General features: G+C 37.4%; 1 pseudogene; it reads left to right on the forward strand.

The window, feature by feature from the left end:
- The first annotated feature begins 3964 nt into the window (after positions 1 to 3964).
- LOC145097719 (receptor-like protein kinase FERONIA pseudogene) lies at positions 3965 to 6793 on the forward strand (annotated as a pseudogene).
- Positions 6794 to 12858: the final 6065 nt, after the last annotated feature.

Consider the following 12858-nt stretch of genomic DNA (forward strand, 5'->3'; position numbering starts at 1 on the left):
TGTTGTGCCATCATGGACCATCTTGGTTCATGATGTGCCATCTTGATTTCTTTATTGTGTCATGTTGATCCATGTATGCTTACAAGATGACCGTGCTCAATAATGTCACACCCCAAAACTTGAACGGCAGAATCGTTCGGGGGTGGAGGACGTCATGTACAGTATCACAACAATAAATAGTAGTAAACAAGCAACAACATCATCCATTGCATTAATAATATAATTGTTGGATTAGTGTCTAAGTCCATAACTATTTTGGTATGTACTTGACCCGATGGTGCATGGTCCTTTTTGGTTGCCTTCATTAAAGCAACTTGATAGGATGAATTATGGAGAGAAATGATTAATTATGATTTATTAATATATTATGAGAATAATATATTAAAGGAGAAATCATATTGTTTAATTAATATTAGTCAAGAATTAATAAGAATTAAGTTTGTGGCTAAAAGACATTAATTAAACTTAAGGGACTAAAACTGTCAATTGTATGATAGTTGAATATTGGGCTAATGGACTCCATTTTAGAGGAGTGGACGAATTCTATGGGGGATACCCATTAGAAATCGTCCAAGGCCTCTAAGGAGGGAGTCCATGGGTTGCTTAGGGCCTAAGCATCCAAATTAGGGTTTCCTTGTTAGATAACCCTAATAGCCTCACTATTTAAGGATCCCTTAGGCACCAAAAACGTGGGTAACTGAACCCTTAGGGTTTCTACACGTTTTTGGGTGTCTCCTCTCTCCTTATTCTTCATCCTCTTGCTCTTGGTGTTTGTGAGCCATTAGAGGAGTGACATTTATGACTCTAAGCTTTCTAAAGTCATTACAAGAAGGATTTGTGATTGTTATTACTACATAACAATCAAGGTAAGATCTAAAAACCCATTCTTATGTTAATATGATTAATTGTATGCTAGAACTAGGGTTTAAAGTCTTGGATGAATTGCATGTACAATAGAGAAACCTAGATCCAAGCATTAGGGTTTGCATGAGCACATAGGATGTTCTTATGGCTAAAACCCATCAGTGGTATCAGAGCCTAGTTGGTTTCTATTGTATTGATGCCTTGTTTAATTGTTCATGCTTGAAAAATTCAATTTTTGTGAGTCTGCCTGATGAACTCGGCGAGTCCCATTGTGGACTCGGCGAGTAGCCCTCAACTCGGCGAGTCCATAGAGGAACTCGGCAAGTTCAAGCGTCAGAAAGAGGGGATTTCGGGATTTCTTGCTGTTTTGCACCACCATGATGGATGTTGGACCATTAGTGTTCATGATGCGGCACATGTGCATCATGATGCTTCACTATGGTCAAGGTGGTCTATTATGTGTGTTGCTGATGCTCATGGGTTGTATGACATGGATGAATGTTCTAGAAAGATGATGTGTGGTAGAATATGATTAGTTGTCACCATTCATGGGCCTATGGGCCAATGGGCTTGACCTATTAGGGTTTTAGTTATAATCTCTAAAGTATAAATAGACTTGTATCTCCAACATTATATGTGCTTAGAAATTTCAAGAGCGTAATCATTGTGAGGTTGTGAGCACTCCTTTGGAGTAGTTAGTAAGCAAGAGAGATTCTTTTGTTTTGAGAGCTCAAGTGACTATGTACCCTCCCGGGTCTGCAGTCTATCCGGTCCGCTCTGGGTATGTTGGCCTACAGCACAAAGCAGGACCCTCCTCAACCCATCACCCAATCAAACAACCATGTGCACATATAACAGATAATCACATAACAGTCTATAGACAAACAAACCGATCTAACAGATCATATAGCATAGCAACATCCTATAACCAGGATACCGACCTAACTGATCACTAACATACCATCATCCTATATACCAGGATACCGACCTAAACCAGGTCACTAACATAGCATCATCCTATATACCAGGATACCGACCTAAACCAGGTGATAATGGCTCAAATCAAGCTAAAGAAGAGGTTCTATCTAGGCAAGAGAAGTGCACTAACATGCTAAAGGTTGAAACTTTATAACTACATGGACCAAAATGAGACTAGATCTGAGGTTGCAACCTCAGATCATGGCCCAACACCCGAAATTAATCTCCAACATGCTAAAATGGCCCCAAAATCATGAACATAGAAAGATCTAGCTAGAAGGGTGTCGATGTACACTAATATGGAACACACACACGAATTAGGGTTTTTGGACTCTCAAGAGGCTGCAAAGGGACTAAGGGATGCTAATGATCCCTTAAATAGGGTGCCAAACCCCGAAAATTAGGGTTTCACCCTCCAGCTCGTCGAGTCACTCTTCCGACTCGGCGAGTTGGTCACTTAACACGTGGTCCAAACCCGCTGCTACTCAATGAGTCAGGCAACCAACTCGTTGAGTAGACTTTGAATTCATGAGAATTCATAACCATAAATTGGTATTCGAGAATCGGGGCGTTACAGTTAACAATGCTTAAAAATGGTCCAAACCCTAAAAATTAAGGTTTGAGTCTGGTGGTCGTATGCCAACTATACTCATGGTACCCCCAGCATACCAAGCTAGTTATCTGCGATCACACGAGCCCAGTACGCCCAACGTATCAGACTAGACCAAAATTTTTCCTATTTTCCGAAAGCAATAACTTCTTCGTCTGGACACTGATTTCGGCGTTCTTTATATGCTCGGAAAGGTAATGAAAAGCCATACACTCCTACTAACTCTCATTTGCCACAAAACATTCCGAACTTAAATCCTTAATTAATGAAAGGTCTGAAGCATCACTTTACCATTATACCATTGGGCTCCAAAGCACAAACCGAACTCTTGGATCATATAATCTACATTACCTACATTAAATGATTCTAAACCTTTGTTTCCTCAAATTCTGAAGCCTTATGATAATTGATATTTGAGTCACGATCCCAAATTAAGAAACAACTCGAAACAGGGTGTTACATATGATTAATTGATACATGTGATATATTTTTACCATTTCCAAGAATAATATACTAATTAATTCGTTCAAATAGCACAACCCAAAAAATAAAGCCAATGAGAATTGAACTCGAGCAAACCATTTGAGAAGCCTTTCAAGTTATATATATTAGAAATTATTGTTTTTATTAACTTCTAAAGTTTTTATTTGTTTTGTACGTTTTTTATTTTCTTATTATTTCTATTGTAAATAACTTCAAAATTTTAGTTTTATTTTCTTGTTGTATTCAAATTCTATATTTTTAGTTTTTTTGTAATAATTGTTTGTTAATTTTTTTATATAATGTATATTAAAATGTAAAAAAAAATAATAAATAAGAAAAAAAAGCCTTTAAATATTAGGAGGGAAAAGAAAGAAAAAAGGTGGGAAGATGTTTTCAATTCCCGCAATTATTTTTCCTACAAATTTCAACATAATATTAACTTTAAATATTAATTTATATGTTGGTTGGTGTTTTGTAGGAAAATAGCAACCGTTTTCCAACGGAATATTTAGGGCACCCACTTCTATAGGCAATTTGTTGGAATTTTGTTGAATTACATTTTTGTTGCAAATTTGTAGGAAACTAGATGGATATTTCCAACAAAAAAATTTCGTAGGAAATATTTGGTAGCTAAAACAAAATTTTCTAGTAGGGATATCGTTTACTTTTTGTTCCTACAAATTCTTCTATCAATTAATATTTGATACTCATTTAATTATATTTTAGTATATCAATGTGATGCTCATTAACCCTTGTTTTAACAAATCATAAATTATATTTGCTTAGTTCATATAATGGTTTTAACAAATCATAAATTATATTTGCTTGTTTGTAGCAACATATACAATTAAATAACATCATAAATGAACAAAAATCATATACGACCAACTTCGAAGAAGATACAAATGAAATGTGACGGAGGGATGTCCTTCGTCATTAGTTGAAACAAAATCCAAATGACGTCTATATCAAGTCATGAAATATCTAATAAACACGTTATACATTCCATGGTGCAAAATGCTCCCTACTGGCTATTGGCAAATGGCGATAACCATGACTTTTCAAAGTCTTATTAAACAATTCCTTCAGGCTTCAACTGTATAAACCGATCCACTTTTATAAGAGGACCTCACTAAACAAGCAAGTAAACTTATCCACCACCATGTACACCTTCCTTTTACCACTCTTTTATTTCTTCATCCTCTTCTCCACCACCGCCGCCCAACCATACAAACCCACAGACTACTTCCTCCTCAACTGCGGTGGTGCAACAACCACTTCTGATCGGAAATGGGACACCGATGAAAATTCCAAATTTATCTCCTCCGCCACCTCCTTCACCTACACCCCAAACAACCGCGACCCTTCCGTCCCAGAAATCCCATACTCCACCGCGCGAATCTTTAACACTTCATCGTTTACCTACACTTTTCCGGTGGCCAACGGCCCTAAATACCTCCGCCTCTATTTCTACCCCGCCACGTACTCCAACCACAATGCAAACCAATCTTTCTTTTCCGTATCATCCAACGGTTACTCTCTCGTATCTAACTTCAGTGCTTTCCTAACCTCATCTTATCTAGCAACTAGCCTCGGTGGCAATCCCCCAGTTCCCCACTTTATCAAAGAATTCATTATCTACGTAAACAATACCCAATCATTAAATGTCACTTTTACTCCCTCCCCCAACTCGTACGCTTTCATTAATGGTATCGAAATCGTTTCACTCCCTGAAAACTTATATCATAAATCCACGAGTGTGAAATACGTCGGTCAACATTCTGGACTAATAATCGCAGAGAACACGGGTCTCGAGAATATTTACAGGTTAAACGTCGGTGGGGGACAGATTTCTCCAACTGCTGATACAGGGATGTATCGATCATGGGATCAAGACGATCGATACGTGTTCCCAGTATCAGCTATGGGGTTAACGCCAGTTAACAAGACTCCGATCGTCTACACTGCCAACACACCGAATTACACAGCACCTGAGTTGGTTTACGCTACACAAAGGAGTATGGGAAATTTGTCTCGACATTACAATCTGACGTGGCTACTTCCGGTGGATTCCGGGTTTTATTACAAGCTTAGGCTCCACTTTTGTAATATTATCCCGCAATATACGAAACAGGGTGCAGTGGTATTTAGCATTTTTATTAATAATCAAACGGCTGAAGATCAAGCCGATGTTTTTTACTGGAGTGGAGGTACCGGGCTTCCTGTGTTTCAGGATTATGTCGTATTTGTGTACGATTTTGATGGTAGTGGAAGAAAACAAGATTTATGGCTCGCGATGGCTCCTAACAGTAAAGCTGCGGACGAATATGGTGATGCTTTTTTGAACGGTTTAGAAGTTTTCAAGATTAGTATGGGCGGTAATCTTGCTGGCCCCAACCCGGAGCTCAGCCTTACACCGCTACCACCACTGCCACCTTCCATAAAAGAGAACAAGAAAACTCTGCCGTATGCCACCATAATTGGTGGCGCTGGCGGCGTGTTACTTTTACTCTTCGCTTTAGGTTTTATAATTTTCTGGCACAGACGAGTAAAACAAGGTGGTGCAACAGATGAGAAGCAATATCCCGAAGAACCAACACCTAAAGATTCAGGCCTTCCGTCGGATAGGTGTCGCCGGTTTACAATCAAGGAAGTGAAAGATGCCACCGGAGAATTTGATGAAAATTGTGTTATTGGGAAAGGAGGGTTTGGTATGGTGTACAAAGGGTACATCGACAATTCTACCACCGTGGTTGCAATCAAAAGGCTAAAAGCGACATCAAGTCAAGGTTCTCATGAGTTCCAAACCGAAATCGGTTTTCTATCAAAACTACGCCATGTCCAATTAGTTTCATTAATCGGATACTGTGAGGACGATGGCGAAATGATACTTGTGTATGATTACATGTCTCATGGGACATTACAGGATCATTTATACAAAAGAAACAACGCTCATTTACCATGGAAACTACGTTTAGAAATTTGCATCGGTGCAGCTAGAGGTTTACATTATCTTCACACAGGTGCAAATCGTGCGATTATTCATCGCGATGTGAAGTCGACTAATATTTTGCTCGATGAGAATTGGGTTGCGAAAGTGGCGGATTTTGGTTTGTCAAGGTTAGGACCAAAAGAGAAAGGGGTAGATCATGTTAGTACAGCTGTGAAAGGGACATTAGGGTATATGGATCCTGAATATTACCGAATGCAACAACTTACAGACAAATCTGATGTTTATTCATTTGGGGTTGTCTTGTTCGAAGTGTTGTGTGCTAGACCAGTGATCATACACCGGGGTTTGCCGGATGAGGAGGTGAATTTGGCTGAATGGGGTAGGGTAAACTATCAAAAGGGGACGCTGAATGAGATAGTTGATAAGAGAATAAGTGATGAGATTGCTCCTAATTGTTTGTTGAAGTTTGGTGAGGTGGCGAATAGTTGTATACGAATGAAAGGACGTAAACGTCCGAAGATGGATGAAGTTGTTTGGGGTTTAGAGTTTGCGTTGCAGTTACAACAAGCTGCGGAGAAGACAGGTGGCGTTGTGGGTGAGTTGAAAGGTGGCGCGTGGGGGAGTGATCAAGATTTTTTGTATCCTATGCAAGTTGAGACGACTATATCTGCAGCGTCAACTGCAGCAGCAATACAACATGGTTTGTCGTCGAATGACAGCAGTGGTGGAGGGTTTGAGTCAGACACGTATTTCACGCAGCCGAGTGATGTTTCAAAAGATACTTGTTCGGTTGGTAGGTGATTCGGTGATAGAGTTTATATTATGTTTTGGATTCTTAGAGCTCCATGATGCATGTTTAATAAGTGAGTTAAATGAATGACATGTGTTAATGGATTAAACTCTAATGCATGTTTAATGTGTGAATCAAATGAAGTGACATGTCTCAAGTGGATTAAACTCAATTATTGTCGGATTTATATTGGTGGATATGAAGTTCATTGTCAAAAAATAAACCTTTTTAATTCCTAAATATATCTTCATTGAACTTTATATAGAATGTAATGTATTTTACAAAATTTTTGTTTAAAATTTAAATTGTATAGAAAACTAAATAATGATGTAGCAATTTATTATCATTCAAAAATTAAATATACATACCCTAAGTTATTGAGTAATTTGATTATGTCACTTTTGGATAAATCATGAAAGGTACAGATTAGTGGTTATTATTTAGGGAAATTCTATTCATACCATTAATTCCATTAATTTTGTTGTATATCTCCGTGAATGTAATAATGATTGTGTATCCATTATGTTACGATTTATATGAATGAAAGGATAATTCATTGATCAAATAGAAATGAAAACTTAGCATATAACTCCTGATTTGATTGCATCGAATGTTGGGGTGGAAATATAAACACGAATAAGAGGTTAAAAAGGAAATATATAACTTTTTGAGGATAAAATGGTGTTCCTATTTTGTTGTCAAAGTTGGCAGACTGTTATATTCAAGAAAATGACATGAAATGAGAATGACAAAACAGAAAATGATATGAGAAAGGTAAGGTTGAAAAATAGTTATATTCCAGAAAATGAAATGAAATGAGAATGACAAGACAGAAAATGATATGAGAAAGGTAAGGTTGAAAAATAGGCAATTGTGATGGCAACACAATAGGTACTATAGTACCCATCATTGATAACTAATAATAATAATAATAATAATAATAATAATAATAATAATATTAATAATAATAAAAGAGAGTTAAAATGTATGTATTGGTATTTAGTAATTTGGTTGAGAATTTTAGAAAACAGTAAAAGGTATAGTGAACAAAGAGATTTAACAAATTTATTTCATATCCGATACTACATAGCATTCTAGGGAACTGGGAAATCAATAGAAAGAAAATAAATTTAAGAACCTTAAAATACCCTATTGGCAAGAATTAAATAACATAAAACATCAAACACCTACAGATTCTAACATGTGAAATAAGCAAAACAGTAATTGTGAGAAAGATAATATCAAAAAAGAATAACATAAGAACACACAAATATGAACCTAAAAAATTATATCAACCCAAGTATCTTACTCTAAGTAATATTCTAACTAATTAAGTAATTGATTACCGCAAAATTGGGGGAAGGGAGATTGATGTACTTGAAAACATTCAAAGGAGGCGACAAACAACTATAGTTTGGAGGGTGGAAATAATTAGGAGGGTGGAAATAATCAAGATTTATGGAATGAGGAGAAAATAGTATGATTGCATGATGTGAGACATGAAGTTGGTTCTTTATGAGAACACCGACTTAGATAGGAGGTCATGAAGTCCTAGTTTTTTTTCATATGTTTATGTTTTTCATAGTCCTATTTTTTACTCTCAACTTAACAATAGCTAGAATCAGCTTTCTTTTTTAATCCCCCACCCCACCTCACCCGATTCATCTTTCATATGTTTTCATATGTCGAAGGTCAACTATAGAAATAGTCATTGCATAGTTGTAGATAAAGATTATCTCCCCTTACCCCATCATAGGATTTGTTGTTTTGTTATTGGAGACCAAATCTACAATTTAGCCTTAACATCAATCTTAGACCATCATTTATTTAAACCCTATTTTTAATATATAGCCTTTTATAGGTTTTTCATTTTGTTTTGAAAGTTCAAGAAACAGTCAAGTTGGAAGGAATGGGTAACTCTTTTCAATACTCACAAGTATCGTTTGAGGTAGGCCACAGTAAATCATTGTAACGACCCGATTTTAAAAAGAAATTTTTCATTTTAAAATTATTCAAAAACATCCACTATGTCATAAAATCTTAAGTACAATTGTTTTCAAATTCATATCATCATCAAAATTATTCTAAACATCAGAGTGTCTCACAAAATGCCTGAGAGAGAGTGCATGTCGCGTCATCAAACCTTACCTTTGCCTTTAGGCTCAGATGTACCTGAAACAAATCCACAGACTGTAAGTTAATGCTTAGTGAGTTCCTCAGAGCATACCCCACACAATCCACATAATCATATAATCATATTAACTATAAAAGCTACATAAACCACATAAGACATGCATACAAACATATAAGGATGTCGTAGGCTCCTCCCAAGGTCTTATACTTACTTGACATGAGCTCCCCCGCATGGTCTTTACCTAGGAATGTCATGGACTCCCCCACATGGTCTCATATTCCAACTGCCACAGGCTCCCCCAGGGTCTTCCATGCAAATAACATAATATTCAACTAGCATACCATATATTACAAAGATATTTATCAAACTACATAACTCATACATAAACATATAGGGATGTCGTTGACTCCCTCCAGGGTCTTACTCATATGTGTCATTGGCTCCCCCACATGGTCTTAACTACTTTCCATGGGATCCCCCACGTGGTCTTTACCTAGGAATGCCATGGTCTCCCCCACATGGTCTTATATCCAACTGTAACGGGCTCCCCCGGGGTCTTCACATATCCAATCAATAAGTACTAGCACATTCTCATATACATGCATAATAGACATATAAGTAGTGAATCCACGACAAACACTACAACTGACTAAATGGGCGAGCCTTGGTGCCTTCGACCCATTGATATGGTGAGAAGACTCACCTCTCGTAAATGTTGAACTGATAAGATAATATTAAATAGTCCCATGGACTACTACAACTCAACTACCTATAATCGTCATGTGATTAACTTGTCAAAATCCCGAAATACCATAGTGCCCTCAAAGTCAACCCTGGTCAATCTTGGTCAACAGTCCATGTTGACCTCAACTCGTCGAGTGCATCTAGCAGCTCGTTGAGTTACCTGTGTAACTTGCCAACTCGCCGAGTTACCTGTGTAACTCATCGAGTTCTTCAATATCCAGAAGACCGAATACTCATGAAGACTAAAAACCCCAAACCCTAACATGTATCACTTTGAATCTCGAAAATGGGTAAACCCTACTCGACTCTTCGAGTTGGCTAAGGGACTCGATGAGTTCCTCCAGTCCTTTTTGGGTTCAGTCTCTTCCATTGGGTTCCAAGGCTCAAAACTACAGATCCAACCCCTTATAGCGTAGTTACCACTTAAAGTAGCAAACTTTACATACATGCAAGGCCTCATAAGGCTATAACAATAAAACTAAGTTTCATGCAAAACTTTGGACATGGGAAAGGGCTTAGACTAAGTAAACGAAGCAACTTTATGTCATTGAAGACCTACAGGTGTCCAGATCTGGAACCATATCCTTATGACAAGTCCAGATCCGAAGATAACACCGTTTTGGCACCAAAAGTGACTAGTTACATCCAAGAAAAGAGATCTAAGCAACTAAAGGTTAATATAGTGACTTTATACCTCAATATGGTCACCAATACATGGTAGATTTAGGATCTACTACTTCCCTCTTTGTTCCTTCTTATTCAAGCTCCAAATCTTCACAATCACACAAAAAATCACTCTCAAATGCTTTCTTTCTCTCTCAAGAAGGTGTAAAGCTCAAACTAGGGTTTCTATGGCTATAGGAACGATGGAAAAGGCTGCAAATGAGTCATAAGTTCTTTAAATAGGGTACAAACCCCTGAAAATTAGGGTTTCTCGTTACAGTGCCTACTCGTCGAGTCGGGCCTTCTGACTCATCGAGTAGGATTTGAATCCCGCGTTCTCATAAATGACTCTACTCGACGTGTTGGAGCTCCCCAACTTGCCGCAAGCACAAAACCCTAAAAATTTGATAAATTAAACGATACCTGGAACAGGTGTTACAATCATAAACAACAAAAGGGGTTGACTATTATAAGAAACAAAAAACACTAGTAGATTTCTTAATTTAGTCCCCATATTAACGACGAAACAACAAAGGTGGATAAGGTAGGCATCTTAAAAAACAATGGTCTCAAAGTAGATCCCATTTTTGTGTGTAATACAACACCATATTTTTCGTGGAACAATTAGGTTCAAGTGCTTAAATAGGGACGTTCGGGTGTGTTCAAATAATAAGATAAAAAAGAGTGATATTATCATAATTATATTTTATACTTATATTATTATACATAATGAGAGGTTAGACTTAAAGGAGTTGATTCTTACTGTAACATCCGTTTCCATGTATATTTCATTTCCAGCTTAAATATCAAATTCGTTGCAATATTGGTCCCTATGCATGGCATACCTAATGCGTATGTTGGGCATAGGTCGTGTAAATTGAACGTAGGTTTTGTCAAGCACGCAGGGCGTACGTGAGGAGTATGCAAAATGTCCTCATGCAGAATTCGAAGCCTAAATTTTAGGGTTGAGCCCTTATTTAAGGACCTTAAATCCCTTGATGACTCACCATATTCAACCTCCATCCTCCGCAACTAGTGTCTCGAACCCTAATCCTTGATCAGCTTGTGTGAGCCTCTTTTGTGTGTTCTTGGTGCATATTGAAGGAGTAGAAGCTTTTCCTTGAAGATTGTTGTGGCTAGAGCTTATAGACTCAGGGCCTTCATCACATTTGCATGCTTTTGGAGGTATAAAGCTCAAATTTTTTGTGGTTTTATGGTTTAAATCTAGGCTGTGTTTAGATTTGCTTAAATTATTGTCCCATGGTTTGGTTCTTATGAGAAAAAGCTACTTCAGAGCTCTAGCTTGTCACTTTATGTTGTTTTTGAGGATCTTGTGTCATAAAAATGAAATCTTTGTTGTTATTTCTCACTCATGCAAGAGTTTGAGATTGTTAAAGAGTGTTATGGGTTTAGCGTTTGGTTTTGGGTTCTATTAAGCCATGAAAATCTTGATGTTTTCAACTATACCAGTTAAGACTTTCCCAAGATTTAGATTTGATAGTTAAACGTTTGGACTTTAGGTATTAAGGGCTTAAAAGTGATTTTGGACAATAGAGGGTTACGTTAGGCATAACCTCTATGTAAGCATGTCATAACGGGTTGTCCCCCTATGCCTTCTATGTGGACATTGAGTACGCAGGGTGTAATGCAAGAGAGTATGTAGGGCGTACTCCCAGAAATGCATTTTGGGCCATTTTTGGGCCTTGAACCATTTTGGGCCTTGGACCATGCTTAGTCGGGTCTAGTTTGGAAAGGGTGGAATGGTCTTTTACACTTAGTAAGAGAGATTATGTTTTGGACCTTGGTTATGGGTTATTACCTTAACTATTAATTAGGGTAGGTTATGGATTTGTTTTGTGTGAGGAGTCTTGGTAGCAGTAGCTTGAGTGTTTGACTAGTTTATCAACATATTGATGTGAGTTTCCTGACGGTATTTATAGTTCGAAGGCACCAAGGTTTGCCCATTGATTTATGTTTATATGACGCTAGTTGTCTGTGTGACTCTTGCATGTATTGTATGTACATCGGGTGGGGCCTAATTAATATGTTAGGTGGGGCCCATCGCATGTTATTGACAGATCTATACTAGGAGGGGCCGGATGACAGGTAGGGCCCATTATACATATGGTATGTGGTATTTTTGGGGAATTTACTAAGCTTTGTGCTTACAGTTTATGTTTATGGTTTCAGGTTCCTCTGGTTTGAAGGGGAAGGACATTACATGATTGCCAGCATCCACCCTTGTTTTTCATCTTATGATTTCGATTATACTCTGATAACTATTTTTATATATTGACATACTTTGATGGTTTTTTAAATGTATGGTTGATGGTTTCAGTTGATTTAAAAACAAAAAATTTTACATAATACTTTATGGATGTTAGAAACTGGTATTAGAGCCTTGGTTTGAGGGATTCAGACACACTCTCAGGTGTATCTGAGCTCAAACTGAGAAATTGGTAAAAAGAAAAGGATTTTCTAAGGGAATTTTTCTAAAAATGGGGTTTGATGCGTGCAATCGGCCAAACTCAAGCAAATATTTCCCAAAATACCCATACTGTTTATTTGATTCAATATCTGAATATGTGTATATCATGTTAGATTAAAGCTAAGTATCTGCTTAGGCAGTGCACTAGTTA

The sequence above is a fragment of the Lactuca serriola genome, chromosome 4 (genome assembly GCF_051521515.1).
Source record: "Lactuca serriola cultivar US96UC23 chromosome 4, Lser_US96UC23_V15, whole genome shotgun sequence".
NCBI classification, from domain to species: Eukaryota; Viridiplantae; Streptophyta; class Magnoliopsida; order Asterales; family Asteraceae; genus Lactuca; species Lactuca serriola.